The following is a 16,409-nucleotide window of genomic DNA, read 5'->3' as shown; positions in this document are numbered from 1 at the left end:
TCTGCGACGATTTCCTTATCGTCCTGGGTCCGGGGAACGTCGAACATGATGATCCTGGGGTTCCTCTTCGGCGCAGGGGCCACAACCAGTCCAGCGGCTCGGAGCTTGTCGTCGGCCATGAGGGTGGCGACATCAGACCTATTGGCCGTGACCAGGGCGACGCCGGAGCCCTGGGTTTTCCGAATTCCCTTGATCCGGAGGCCATGGGACCTTGGGGACACCAGCTGGAAGACGGCCTCTTTGGTCTTGTCGCTGTCGTCGAACTTCGTCTGGTCCGTCGGTGTTATGATTACGACGTTCGGCGGGTCCTGCTTTTGGGTTGACCTCGCAGCAATCGCCGACTTGACCCCAACCCGCTCCGCGTACGTGGGTGGCTTCCTTGTGGTGGCGGCGGCTGCGACGGCAACGGCGGCGGCTTGCTCCTGGAGGGCCTGGCAGGAGCGCGAGTGCGCCTTTGTCTGCTGCTCGGCTTCATCGAGGCATCCCTCCAGCTTACTGCAATACACAAGCATTTTTACCAGGTAGTCGTGCAACTTGGTAGCCTGCGTGCACAGGGCGTGCACCACGGAGGGCGAGATCTCGTTCTGCGGCAACGTGATGGTATGCATGAGCTGCCGGTACGCCTTGGCCGCGCTTGCCCTGAACGCGACCGCATTGGTGTCCTCCTCTGACGCTTTGTCCAGCGATCGCTCTGGTGTCTGGTCCTGGGTCGGTTGTTTGTCCTTCCTTTTCTTCTTTGTCTTCTTCCGGCTGATCTCCATTGGCGGTCGGAAGGTCTGGTCAGAGGTGGCAACGGTCTCGGAGTCAGTGTCCTAGAGTACCCTCTTCTTCATGCGGCGACAGTCGTAGATAGGGACAGAAGTCTCTAGTGATTTTTACGTGCGGCACCTGCCCAAAGGCTTATCCACACGGCCCCCATGGGCGCGGAATTGAGATACGCTCAATAAGCGCGCTCCCACATGCCAAGCCATGCAGGAGCTACCAGTTACTACGAGGACGCGGACTCTCGTCAGCAGACAACTGGTGGTGCCGAGTCCTTTCTATGCTCTACCGGCTCAGCAGGTCGGTTCCCGAGCTGAATACCGCAGCTCACCCGTCGAGGCTCCTAACAAATTGAGAGGGGGACAGAACAAGGAGGGAGGGAAGAGGTAAGGAAAGGAAAGGAAGGAGCCTCTGACCAGCTTTAGCCATTTACCACTGCCCCCTCGATGGGCCTACCCACTGCCGGCCCGAGGTATCCCGAGCCAGATGGCCGGGACCTCGTGGGCACGCCGACACCCGAGGTACCAGTATTTAGAAGGCTGACTGGTAGGACCTGTCGTAGCTACGCTAATACCATGTTCGGAGACACCGCATCTCCAGCATTGGTCGGCTAGCGCTTCGGGGTCGTGTAGTCGCTACTCTACAACGCCTAGTACTTAAGGAATCAGCAGAATAGGACCCGGCAAGCCGTATCCTACCCGCCTTTCTGCCTGTGTTCAGCGCCCTGCGCCACGTAGATAGGGACAGTTTAGTGTGAATCCGGCCACCACGAAGGTGACGCGGATATGCTTCCTCGCCCGTTCGGGCATACACAACTAAATTTCCATCTACTTCCAGCGGCCCCACGTTCAAGGAAAAGGGCCGAGGAAAAATCCGCACGTGCCATTGAGACGTTTACAATGGACGAGTTCTTTAGCCGCCAGCGAATTTCAGTTTCCATCCATCTGCTGGCGCCCACGGGGAACCACGGGGAGGCGAACTCGTGACGCGACGACTCGCGTCCACTAAGCGAAGACCTAGGAAATCGGGATGGGTGTTGGAATCAGGATTTTTCCTACCGGAAGCCCTTTAACCAAAGGGTTTCCCGGCAGAAGGATGCGAATACCTGGAAGACCTTTTCTGACGACACGAAGTGTTGTGCCGCCTCAGGCCATTTCCAGCTTCCGCTAGGGGTCATGTCCCGCAGAGCCTCTCTCTGCGGGTCGAAGTCCTTGCAGTGGAGAAGGAAGTGGTCTACCGTGTCCGACCCGTGACCACACCCACACGCCTCACTGTCGGCAACCCCGTACGCGAAGAGGCGCGAACGAAAATTCCCATGTCCAGTGAGGACTTGTGTGGTGTAGTTTTGTTGTTTCAGCGTTAATTTTCTCAGTTTTGAACATTTGCTCTTTCATTGAGTTATTCACCGTGCGATTGGACCTTTTCATATAATGAAAAATTGTTCTAGGCGTCTCAATTTCACTTGTGGTTAATCTACCTGTATCTTTTGAATAAGTAATATCCTCAAGTGGTTCTGGAGCAACTGGGTTATTTGGGTTGCAAATTTTTCTTAAGTATATTTCGTCCTCCTCACACTGAGTGTGTGTCTCTCTAAAAGCTATTTCCGCTAAATGACAGTTGCATGCATCCCAGGGATCCTATATGGTTTAAAGTCAAAGTACTTAAGCTGGTCGCTGTCCCTTTTGCTACACTGTAAAAGTCATCTGGAGGATTTTTTCCCTGAGGTCTAATAGCACTAGTCTCGACTCCAAATTGACTTACAAAACCTTGGTCTTGATACCATGAAGTGTACTCTGAATAAAATTTTTCATAAAAGAAAGTCTTTTCCAAACTCAAATTAATTCCTATTGCTGCTAAAGCTCTTCGATTTATCTCTATACATTCAATGAGGGATTGAGTGTCTGCCCCAACACAAATTGTAGTTTAATCATCACTTGATCGGAGAGTTTTAGCTTGTTGGGCTTTGTGATCTAAGGCATATCCTGTTGCTAATAAACCTAATGTCGTACTTCCTGCATTTAACATTCCCATGAGCATGCCAGGGCTAGCTTCCAAGTAGTTTTCTGTGTCTATTCTTTCTCTGGTGTCCTTCAACCAATTTTTAGTTTCTAAGTTAAATCGATCTAAAGAATCAGTTTTCCAGTTTAACCTATTGTAGTAAAAATCATTGACAGCGATCGGCCCAACACCCATTTGTATTCTTTTTACAGCCCTAATCAAATGAGCTGATAATGCTATTTCCTGAAAAATGAGTGCAAATTCGGAGGGTTTAGGGAGACCTAAGTGCAAGCGAATTTGAGGTTCAAAGAAGACTTTATGCATCATGGCAAAAGCTGTTGGTGATAGACATTCATTCCATTTAGTTGCATCTTTTGTTCCTTGGATCTCAACAACTGTACCAGTTTCGGACAAGCCTATATCTCCTAAGTTATTTATTATCTTTGCTTTCTTTTCTTCCCCTCCTACCGAAATAGTGGAGCCTTGAATAATTTTCCCTAATGATAAGTGAAAATCTTCTATGATGTATAAGAAAATTCGAAGAATCATGTTTGCTGACGCTATAGCTCTTCTATTCAATTTCCCTCCTTCTTTGTGTTTTAAATAAGAAGCAAATGATCTAGCGTAATCCATCATCTGTTTCCTACAAGCTTCACCTGTTAGTGTTTTATTTACCCATTTACTATGCTTTTTCTCCTTTTGAACTCTCATTTTGAGCACTCTATCATATTTTTCTTCTATACTTGTAGTTTCAATTATTGCAGGTACCGTTAACTCTTTTTCTTGCATAGCCAAAAAGAAATATCTGATCCATTCCAAACAACTTATGGAGCCCACTGAAAAAGTATTTCTATAGAAATCATACATTCGTTTATAAGCAACACTAGCTGCTACACTTTGGTGAGTGAAACAATCAAGTGTTTGTCTACCTTTTGTTAAGATGTCTGAATTAGTATGCAAGGCATGTTCCATGGTCCTTTCAACACAACTGTCTATGGCTGAAATGTTATTTTGGAGAAATATCATGGCCATTTTCTTCAACTCGTCCGGCATAAAATTTGCATGAGTCTCATTCATCGGAAAGTCACCATCCTCTACCTCCCAATTTAATCTCTCAATATTGTATCCATTAATCTCCAACACTTTGTTACTCTTTTTCTTGTTATATGCAAAGCTCGGTTGACAGTCTCAACAACTTTTGGTCCCTGGGAGCCATAACCGTGGGGTGGTGTGTTCGTATAGATATATAAACCACTTATCAGTCCTAAATTGTTTGTTAGTTGATCAATTGGTGTTTTGCAGGAAAGATGAAATTTGTGTTGGGAAATCTTGTTGACTAGTCCTGCTAGAAAAAAAATCTGAGCCCGGGGTTTTTTTTACGGACGATTTGAAAGGTGGTGCATTGGTAGCTATGGAGTTATTCTGTTTTTTTTTCTTGCTACCTCCATTTCTTCGGCCACCTGCACCGGATTGTCAGCAAAGGCCGAGATAGAAACATTTTCGTCACCCATCATAACGCCCTCCGTTGTCTCGTCTGTGGTCTTCATTATATGAGTCGGCTATGATGCTAAAGGTCTGCTTGACCCCTCTGTTCAAGACCAGTCATCGTACATGTCCCTAATATACTTTCTGATGATTGCCGGAATGCCCTTAAGCACCAGCCTATTCTCCTTAGCTGAATGGGGGACGGTATCAAAGGCTTTGGCTGTATTGATGATAGTCACCACGTCACCTGTTTTCTCTTTCGTCACTCTCATGACCCTGGCCAATATGGAAATGTTAAGCTTACAACCATCCTTTTTTTGTGAATCTCTTTTGTCTAGTGCTGTTCGTAATTTTGGTTCGTACTATTTTTTCTAGTGGGCGAGAAAATATCCTACCCAGTAGCGATTCTATAGCAATAAGCCGCCGGTTTTGCACATCTTTAGAATCTTTACCTGGTTTTGGTATGAGAGTGGTTCTACCCCCCCCCCCCCAATTGTGTTGTGTAGGATCCGAACTGCACTAATAGGTTGTAAAACTTGACCAGGGCATGAAGGAGTGAGCAACATACTCGTCCCAGAGGTAAGATGGTCTGCCTAGCCCGCAGCAGCATACGTTACGATTGGAAGGGACAGTCTGCGGTACATATATATAGTACGCATGGCCCGATGTCTCAATCCCCAGTTCGACTTGGCAATCTTTGCTAGCGTATTCAGCGTTCGCACAGACTTAGCACTCAAGTACTCAACATGGGAATGAGTTTCCAGTCCGTAATCGAAGTACACATTATGATACCTCACGGAATCTTTCTTGGCGATACTCCGATCACCTACTTTTACAAAAGGCAGCGTTTCTCTATTGAACTAGCCTTTCAAGAACACCACCTTGGTTTAGGCTGCAGACATCGACAATTTTTGCTGGTCGCACCAGCGAGAAATGATGTCCGCCACCAATTGGAGAATGCTTTCTAGATCTGCACTGTTATTCGCGTAGACCAGGACGAGCAGATAGTCTGCATAGGCTACGAGCCCGCAAGAAGGCCCGGTGTTCGATAGGAGACGCAAAACCTTATCGAAGATTCAGTTCCCATAGCTCGCACCGAGAATCGATCCGTGTGGACAACCTTTGTTGACTTTCTTCCTCATTGCGTTGAGTATGCTCGGCCACCAGACATTGTCAAAGGCTTCAGCGATGTCGAAGAGAAGACCCATGACATACTTTTCTTCACGACTGGACACAAGCTCCCTCAGCTTTACCACGGCATCAGTCATGGATCGCTGCGGCCTGAATCCATATTGCTGATCGGAGGCGTAGTCTGGGTGCCAGAACAAATTAGTTAATCGCATCACGATCAGCTTCTCCAAGACTTTACCTACTACCGAGAGTAAGCAGATTGGCCTGTAGGACTGCGTCCTAGGTCTGTCAGTCCCTTTCAGTTTCGTAATAATGGACCTAAATTTCCATCTAGCAGGAAAGATTCCGTGTTCCAGGCATCCGTTGTAGAGTCGGAGGAGTTCATGGCGGATCATTCGACTCGAGCGTTTTGAAACCTCCGGCTCAATTCGGTGAAGGTCCAGATACTTTCCGCTCTTCAGTCGGGTTGACCGCCGCGCTAAGCATCGAGTGAGTGAAAGGAGTTGCGTTCTCTCTTACCGGCGCGGAAGCAGCTTCCCTCCTGACGCGCACATGATTCAGAGAGTCGTTCTCGGTCGAGTCGTCTGGAATTAGCGGTGGAGTCCCAGTCTGTCGTGAAACCCAGGGCAGTACGAATGTTAGAGACGACTGCGCCAATGGTCATCTTCTGCCTTGTGATCTTATACATAACGACGCAAGGTTCTAGTAGCTCTAATAGCGGCTTTGTAGGTCTTTCTCTGTTTAAGATACTCGGTCCTCGTGGCCACCTTCTGCTTATCCGAACATGCCTGATTCTGGGAGGCTCGTCTAAGTTTGCGGACTCGCCTCTTCTGTCTTGTCAAGTCTGCAGTCCAACATGGGACGGATTTTGAGTGCCATCGCTTGGTTGGCATTGAGGAATTACACGCTTGGATGATCGTCTTTTGATCTTCTGTGCAAGATGTTCGACTTCCCCTCTATTCAGTGGAACTGGGGATAGATTCCTCTTGCATTACAGCAGCGCCTTATCGGACTTGTTTGCGCTTTCGAGCCGGTATCTCGGTTTCGTCAATGCCTATCTTCAAAGAAAACTCTATCACTTGGTGATCACTAGTCTTCAGATCCTTGCGGACTTTCCAACCTCGCACTTTGTCGCATACATCAAGTGTAGCTAGTGTGACGTCGATGTAAGACTGTCCACTAGGGCTGGAAAACGGCTGAGCGTTTCCAGCCTCGTTCAAGACAACCAAGCCATGGCTCACGATAAACTCTTCGAGTTTACGGCCTCTCGCGTCCGTCTTCGCGCTACCCCACAGGGTTGATTTTGTGTTGACGTCGGCAGAGATAATGACTCGGCTGTGCCTCAGTGCATTAAGAGCTCTCCCCAATCGTGCCAGACCGGATTCAACTTCTTCAGAGCATTGAAAGTACTGGCTGATCAGAAAGAAACTCCCAAACGAGCCTGAAATGCTAGCACAGGATATATTCGTGTCGCAAAAGTTAGACACCTTAACCACGGTTAGATCCGGGTTTCTGATCGCTATTGCAGCCATCTCCGGATTACCTGCCGTGATCTCGGATGCCTTACCCGGAAGTTGCTTATCTTGCGAAGCGATATCAGGGATTTTGGTCTCGTTTATTAGATTTCTTAAAGTAACGTTTTTTTATCTCGGTATAATATTGTAGAGAGCGAGAGAGAGGGGATTCAGCGGTTGTTCTCTCTCTTGCAAAAACGATGTTCCTCGCGCGCGTTAAGGAAGTGTTTTTGGAGAGAGACGGTATAATATTGTAGGGAGTTAGAGAGAGAGAGAGAGAGAGAGAGGGGATGCAGCGGTTGTTCTCTCTCTTGCAAAAACGATGCGGACAGAGAGAGAGAGAGATGTATTTTTTCCACCTTGCAACGGTTTGTTGCCACATCCTTTCCATGATTAGGAAGTCTCCTTTCCCCAGTTTTTTCTTTGCAGTAACGATGTGGACAGAGAGAAAGAGACATTTTTTTCTCTCTCTCGTTTACTGTTTTTTGCATATTTGCCTTTCCCTCTGCAGCGAACATTTTATTCGCTACTGAGTTGGGAATTGATATGGAATTTGAAAGTGTCATTGTTGCAATCGTTTGCAACGTCGAAGAAGTTTGTGGTTTTGTATCCGGAGAGACTCGCGGATGCTTTACCCGGAAAGTCGCTTGCGAAGCGATATCAGGATTTTGGTCTCGTTGAGATTTATTAAAGTAAGGTTTTTTATCTCGGTTTTTTTCTCTTGCACCGCATTCTCTTTTGCAGCGGTTTCGCTATCTTGCAACGATATGGATGGAGAGATGTATTTTTCTACTTTATCGTTTTGGAGAGAGAGTGAGATGGATTATAACTATGTGAGAGAAGTGTATGTGTGCATGTTAATAAATAGACGAATGCGGAGCAAATCAAATCGTTGTGACAAAGTGAGCACGCACCTTCTACTGAAAAATATTTTAACATATGTCAAAAGTTGACTTTATCATTGATATGGATGAATTAAATATCCATAAAAATATTTGTTTGTAAAGAAATGGCGATCGCGAACGTGCCCACAGGCTACGCTGCCCGCTATGAGTTTGAATTAGACGTCCAATACAGCGATTTGAGCGATGCTGACAGGAAATCTGCATGGTATGTCTCGAGTTTTATACACGGGATTCCATTCAAAAAATTTTCCGGGCAAGATAATTATAAACAAAAACACATTGGAATGTTAGTTAAACTTTTTATTCGCGGTTTCAAGGATCCCGTAATCGCGTATAAGGGGGGTCATATTGAGAGGGATTTGTTAAGCCAAATTGGCGTGCGACATGTGAATTTAGAATCTTTTGGTTGCTCCAAATTCGAAATTTTAGCCGCGGACCCGAAGTATGGGCCAATAGACCCACCATGCAGGCTTCATTGTTGGACATCTAATTCAAACTCGAAGCGGAAGGAACCTCAATAGTGTGCTCTCAGTGAGGTGCGAATCTCTTTCGCAATTGGTACCAGCAAGGTAATTTTTTTATTTTTCATTCTTTATTTTTTTTATTTTTTACAATTATTTTTATGGTACATTTTTTGTAGAAATAGAGCGAAAGCCGTAAGCCTGTGTGCACTCCTCAGCGAGGTGCGAATCTTTCGCAATTGGTACCAGCAAGGTAATTTTTTTTATTTTTTATTCTTTATTTTTTATTTTTTACAATTATTTTTATGGTGCATTTTTTGTAGAAATAGAGCGAAAGACGTAAGCCTGTGTGCACTCCTCAGGGAGGTGCGAATCTTTCGCAATTGGTACCAGCAAGGTAATTTTTTTATTTTTTATTCTTTATTTTTTATTTTTTACAATTATTTTTATGGTGCATTTTTTGTAGAAATAGAGCGAAAGACGTAAGCCTGTGTGCACTCCTCAGGGAGGTGCGAATCTTTCGCAATTGGTACCAGCAAGGTAATTTTTTTATTTTTTATTCTTTATTTTTTATTTTTTACAATTATTTTTATGGTGCATTTTTTGTAGAAATAGAGCGAAAGACGTAAGCCTGTGTGCACTCCTCAGCGAGGTGCGAATCTTTCGCAATTGGTACCAGCAAGGTAATTTTTTTTATTTTTTATTCTTTATTTTTTATTTTTTTACAATTATTTTTATGGTGCATTTTTTGTAGAAATAGAGCGAAAGACGTAAGCCTGTGCGAATCTTTTTTTGGTCGAGGTGATATCCTCGGGAGAAAAAATTGTAACAACGTGCCGATCGGTGTTGATACGATGGATGAGAAGAGGTATGTATAATAATTGTTATTTAAAAAATTAAAATTAATTTTTTAAATAACGATTATTTTTTAATTAACAGCGTCTTCTTGAAGAGGAGGAGGAGGAGGAGGAGGAGAAGGCTTGCGATTGCCATCAACGGCTCAGTATCACTGTGCCCTCAGCGAGGAGCGCGTCTTTTGGAAGTAGTTCATGGAAGGTAACGTATTTTTTTCCTTTTTTAGTTACTATTATTTTTCATTTCCATGGTACCTTTTTTTGCAGAAAGAGATAATGATGGATTATCGACGCGAGGAGGATAGGCTTCGAAGTTTTGAATTTTGACCAATTGAATATATTCAGCCGGAGGAGCTTGCAGCCGCAGGATTTTACTATCTGGGGTAGGACGATTTTGTCGCATGTTTTGCATGCGACATCGAATTGCATCGGTGGCAGCATAACGACAAGGCTATGTCGGAGCATCATTTCTGGTCAAGAAATTGCCTATATGTACTGGGGAGAAATTGCGGCAACGTGCCGATCGGTGCTCATCCAACAATCATTTCAATATCACTACCACCATCAAGAAGCGGTGTGGACGAGTGCGGTATCTACGATTATACCATGGATGAGAAGAGGTGTGTATAACAAATGTTATTTTAAAGAAATTAAAATTTATCTTTATAGGACTCTTGAAATTTCGCGCACATGTCGTAGAGCAACGCGTATTTATCCTTTTCGAAATCGATGTCTAAATCGTCGTAGGGATACATTTCCGAGTTCAAGTAAAGTCGAATATTGGATAAGAAGCAGGAATCGAATTGGGTAGCGTTTTTCTTTAAATAATTTTTCCTTTCGGTTTGTGTGCGAATATCACGTATCGCGGTTTTTCCATTTGCGGAGCCGTTTTTATCGCCCACGTGTGCTTCGTGGTTGTTTGCAGCATCGGATATTCGTACAGTTCCCACGAACGGAAACTCATGCTGATCGATCTTTCGCTCTCAAGAATACGCAGCATCGACAACTTGTGTATTTCGTCCAAAGAAACGTGCGGCATTCTCCATTGAATTTTATGCAAATCCAGGACAGGTTTCACATTGTCGGACCAGCTTCGTAGCGCGTTAGCGTCGTTGCGCGCGCGAATCAAAATCAATACGTGCCGAGCATTTATTACAACGCGTTTGTAATCTTCGCAGAAGCCTAGCAATGTGTTCATAGGCATACAAAAGTTGAAATTTCGAAAAATCGTAGGCGTTGCGATGAGATTTTCCCTCCATTGATCATCGTTTCTGTACATCCAGCCCGCGTTGGACAGCGCGTTGTTCTTCGTAATGTTTAGACTGATGTAATTCTTCAAGGTCGTCGTTGTACCGGGATTTCTGGATCGATCGATTTCCACTTCGTTCAGTTCGTAACGTATCTCGTCGAACATAAACGCTACCGCATTATTGTCTAGAGCTACCGTGTCGTTGGCCAATCCTCCCGGTAGGCTGAGTCTTCCCTCCACGTATAGGAAGCTGTTACACGGAAGAGTGTACAAGTCTTGATGTTGAATGGGTATTCTTATCTCATCGCTGTTTCCAAACGTAGTGTTGGCGTACGGATTGTAGGTATGCAGGTCGATCTTTGTTATTCGATTGTCGAAGATTGGTGCTTCGGAGATGTTGAAAATTTCGTACGACATGATGCGGGAGCGCGCGATTACTTGTTAACGACAAATCCCAAAGATTGTAGATATTTAACGTTTCGTGCAGTTAATTTCCACGTCTTCTTCTTCTCCTTATTATTATTATTATTATTATTATTATTATTATTATTATTATTATTATTATTATTTTGGAACGATACACCGTTTTTGAAGCTTGGCGTATTATTGTGAATTAGCATGACGTTTCTTTACCGAGGTTATGAGATGGTTCGACGAACGTGCAACCGTATCGTGATTTCTTCGTTTCGAAAATCAATTAAACGTCCCGACTGGTCCACAATGCGAATCGTTAAATCATCCATTGACCGTGTGACGGTCGGAAGGTAAATGACTCGTGCCGGCGTTTCCGATATTTTATACCCTGGCGACACGTTGGGCGCGAATTCGTGTATCGTGTGAACCAGTTTCCCGTTATCGTACGAACCGGTGGTTACGTTGCATTCTATTCGAATAATATTCGTATTAATGATATTCACGGGGGTGTCCGATATATGCCATGTGTTTGGTGATAAAACACGATTCATAGAGAATCCTAGAATAGGACCCACGTTATTAGGCTTTGTAAAACTTATCTTATATGCGCTTTTAATTTCGCTTTTCATAGTATTGTTGTTCGCTCGCAAGATCAGCGGGTATTCCGGATCGTTCTTATCTTTGGCTGCAGGATACCGCATGCTTATCTCGCGCCTCAAGTAAGCGTTGATCGTCTCCAGTTCGTACGAACCATCCGGGATGCTTATCTCCTCATCTTTGTCGTCGAAATAAAATTTATTGTTTCCAATATTCGAACTGATGTTTGGTATCGTGTAATAAGTTTGTAAATCGAGCAGACCCAGTTCGTAGTTGGCATTGCTCCGATCTATAGGCGGGAAGTACTTGGACGATAAAACGCTACTTCTTCGCGATGACGTGAACGTGTAGGACATTCTTGCGGCGGTGGCGGTAGAGTGATTAAAAAATACTATGTCAGAGATTCCCGCAAAAATTTTACACACAATTGTCCACATACGCTTTCGTTGTAATTTTGATAATTCTTGCGATTGTATGAGATTGCCGTGTTCGGTCTGAAGTATAGAATTAATTCGATTGGTGGCTGAAGATTTCCAAAACTATCGAAGTAGCTGATTCGCGATCCGTCGCGATCCGTCGTTGAGTTATCTTCTTTTTCCTTTCGTCTTCCTTTATTCCTTTCCTACGCTTGTACGGAGCAAGATATTCTCCACGACCCTCCATGGCACGATTGTGTCGTTCCATTTTTTCCAATTGTTTCTTCGCAGCTTTCGCCTGGTTTATCGTTTTAGCCACTGCAGCAGCACCGCCTGACAATGCTCCCAAAGCTCCCAAAGCAGGAAACAGCAGCGGTAGAAAACCACCTCGTTTGGCAATTGGTAGAATTCTTCGTATATTGTATAATAGCTACTGTCGTTCTTCTTCTTCTTCTTTTCTTTGACCGCTCGTCGACCCTTCTTCCTTATCAGACCTATACCTAATCTTGTCAGGGGATGTCTTTTACCAGTCTGTAGCGGTATACAGCGCCGTTTTTACCAGTCTGTAACGGTATACAGAGCTGTTTTTACCAGTCTGTAAACGGCATACAGAGCTGTTTTTACCAGTCTGTAACGGTATACAGATCTGTTTTTACCAATCTGTAACGGTATACAGAGCTGTTTTTACGGTATAGAAGCCCCCGCCGATTCAGTGCGAAAAGTTGAGAGCGCGCAAGAGTCCGCGAACACTATATGCAGTTGTAAAACCCAACGCGTAATAAATTAGTTTTTACCAGTTTTCTTTGGTTCCAAGTTTAATCATTTCCGTCTCCTGTTTCTAACCAGTAGTTGGTATAACCCACCAAGATATATCTTCACCGCTCGAGGTATATCTTTATTTCTTTTCTAACAAAGTTATGAGGCACCCTAATATCAATTTCTCCAAACACCTTATCGTAACCTTAAAGGTTGCCACCCGTGTTGAAATAAACATCGGCTGTTCTACGCACCTCATCCTAACCTTAAAGGTAGCCATCCGTTTCGAAATAAACATCGGCTGGTCTACACACCTCATTCTAACCTTAAAGGTAGCCACCCGTGTCGAAATAAACATCGGCTGGTCTACGCACCTCATCCTTACCTCCTTGAAGGTAGCCACCCGTGTCGAAATAAACATCGGCTGGTCAACGCACCTCAACCAAAAATTCCAATTGCATGCAACCTCCGGCCACCCAACCTGCCTGTCCCTCGGCTCGTAACAAGTAAAACGAACGTTATGATTAGTCTGTTGGAGAGTCCGAATGGGCTGCGATTCGCAAACGTGTATGTGTATTCGAAATCGCTGCGTCAACCAAAGCATCAATACTTGAGCAACTTGCTCTCGTTCGTGGGGGATGTAGGTTATTTTGCCTACTCGGACAACGCGGACGTGATTCCCCCGGCAGATGCTCGACCGAATTCAATATTTATCTTTGACGACGTTGCTTGCGACGAACAGGATGTCATGAGAGAATATTTCGCGATGGGCAGACAGTCGCAATCGTACGCGAGAATACCCAAACATTTGATTCGCGACATTGCGAATCTAGTGATTCTATTCAATCAAGATGTCACAAATCTGCGACATGTTCATCAGGATCATGTGAATACAGATATGTCGTTCGAAACGTTCAACACACTTTGTAGAAGGTGTTGGCGAAACAAGTATGGATTCATCGTAATCGACAAAGACAGCTCTGCGAATCGTGGTCGTTACCGGCGTGGATTTAACGAATTCATCGTGCTGTGATCGGAGGCTCATTTGGACCGCAAGAGTCGTCGGAGTCGTATCGTACCGCTCGATATGCGTCGGTCTAAGGAAAACCGGCGAGCCGTGATCACCAAAGAAATAGCCAAGACCAGTGACGACATACGTAAAAAGAGTTTAGCCCTGAAGGTTGGGAAAATGGATACGAAGTCGAACATTGAGACGAAATTACGTCCGATCGTGGAGCCGTTGAAAGAGCTGGTTCAAAATACAGCTACGGAAGCTAACGATAATACAACGATCGTGGATCGGCCGTCGGATCCACAAACGCAGTCGCTGTTCTCTACGAAGAAGGTGGAGAGAAAATGGAACAAGAAGAAGAAGAAGAGGAAGCATGACGAAGGAGTTTTAACGCCAAGGATGTATTTGAAGAAGAAAAAGAAAATATATTCCTCTGTTCCTACCAACGATGACATCGACTGTGTTGTATGACAACGGTGACGATGACGAGGACGACGATGACGATGGCAACGACGGTGGCAACAGTGACGATAACGAAGCGGGTGGCAATAAGGCGCTCGAACCGATACCTACGATACTTTCGACGCAACAGGAGAAAACTTTCGAATTGTCTCCAACGGCTACAGCATCTTTGGAATCATCGGTGAGACACATTTTGAAAAGTCCTGAAACGCACCGCGACGAATACGAACATTTGTTCAACAATCTTGCACAATTTCTTTAGCGGACCACCGAAAAATTTGGACAACGTGTACGGAGTGTATTTTCACAATGACAAACTGATGCTTGGAAACACCACGTTTGATGTTGAAAGCAACGACGATATCGTTATCAATAAAATTAGGTACAAGGGAACTCCAGGTCTCTACAAATTGATATACAAAAGAATACCCGACGAGATTCTGTACACCGAGATCGATAAGAATATTTACAGAAACATTCTCATCGCTACGCGTGCGCATCAACGAGGTAACCAGATAATGGGGAATAAGGGTTACAAGTACAAAACTATCATAGGGACGATGTTTTCTACGTTGCGCGGAAAAGGTATAGAAAAGGTATAAAAATTCCAACTGGTCACGATAACGAAGTAATATCCACATAATCGAAGAACTTCGCGAAGCCGGATTGATTATAAATTAAATAGTTTGATACTCGTTACTGCAGTAATGAATGAAATGCCTGTTGATAAATTTAGCAGGTGGTTGGATAGAACGAGCATTCGTTGGAATTGCTGCGAAACCAATCAAACGATATTCGTGGACGAAAATTGGAACGATAGATTTACAAATATTGAGTTAAGACTCGACCACGATTATCGACAAATACATCAGATTAAACAACAACAAGAGCTGCTCGAAACATCGTCGAAAGAGCAGAAGATAATGATTGAACCGAGAAACGTGAAAAATGTTGCGGCAGCAGCAGCAACCGAACAAACCTCGGTAGCATAAAGTTAAACGAAGAATTCATTCATCTTTCGTTTTGAAGCGACCGCGAACCCGATAAAGCAAGAGAAAGAAAGAGAGAGAGAGAGAGAGAGAGAGAGAGAGAGAGAGAGGTATCAGTGGTAATCATGAGCGATGAGGAAGTAAAGTTGGTGAACGAACTGCATGCTCCAGCGAGGCGCTTCTTCCCACGCAGGCGAGTGATCGTGCGAGGACTTCACGGTCTTTGGCAAGCCGACATCGTCGAGGTTCAACGATATGCTAGAGATAATAGAGGACATCGATACATTCTCACAATAATCGATGCATTTAGCAAATATGCTTGGGCAGTCCCTCTGAAAAGTAAAAATGCCAACGACGTGTGCAAAGCTTTCGCGTCGGTGTTGAGAAAGTACGGTAGAATACCGAACAAATTGCAGACCGATATGGGGAAAGATTTCTACAATAAAGATTTTCAAGAATATCTGAGAAAACAGAACGTCAAACATTATTCCACGTACAGCACCATGAAAGCATCCATAGTCGAGCGATTCAATCGTACGCTGAAGAACAACGTGTGGAAATTCTTCTCGTTGAGCGGAAAGTATCGATGGATCGACGAGCTTCCCGCATTGATAGAAAATTATAATAATCGAAAACCACCGTCCACAGCAACGTTAAGATCGCCGGTCCTGCGAAATTCAATGTTGGCGACTACGTGCGCATAAGCTCGTAGACGACGGAAGTATTTAGGATCATTGCGATGAAGCGAACCAATCCCGTCACATACCTGTTGACCGACTCGAAGAACAGACCTATCGCCGGGGGATTTTACGAACACGAGATGAGCGCTACCAAGTATGCCGACGTGTATTTAGTGGAAAAAGTATTGCGTAGAAAAGGAAATGAAATAAACGTAAAAGGATTCATCTCTCCCACACTTTCAACGATTAGCTTTCCACACGATTGAATCTAAACATAGAGCTAGCACAGTGTGTTCACAATCGATTAAACAATTTTGTTGGAACGATTCGTTTGCGATAATCGCGGCAGCGTAATTCTTATTATTACTATTCTCGATACTTCTTACAATATCGACGAGCTTTACGAATCTATCCCGAATTTCTGGAATATTTTCCAGTAACCATGAATGCATATGATCGATGCATAACTCTAATATGTACAAATTATACATCGTCTGTTTGGTAACATAGATCGATGTAGGAAAATTGAACAACTCGACTAGATTCATTTCATTAAAATTAACTATCTGTAACGATAAATTCTAGTCGATTCGTTTCTCCTTCTTGTCCGTGTCGAAGCAACTGTTTATATAATCTCTAGTTTTTATCAGCAGTTTCCACGTAGACATCGAAAAAGAAATCTCTGCTCTACGATTGTCCCACAAGATGAATTCGATGCTCATAT

Source organism: Megalopta genalis, unplaced genomic scaffold, assembly GCF_051020955.1.
Source record: "Megalopta genalis isolate 19385.01 unplaced genomic scaffold, iyMegGena1_principal scaffold0048, whole genome shotgun sequence".
Classification (NCBI taxonomy): Eukaryota; Metazoa; Arthropoda; class Insecta; order Hymenoptera; family Halictidae; genus Megalopta; species Megalopta genalis.
This window is presented reverse-complemented; position numbering follows the sequence as displayed.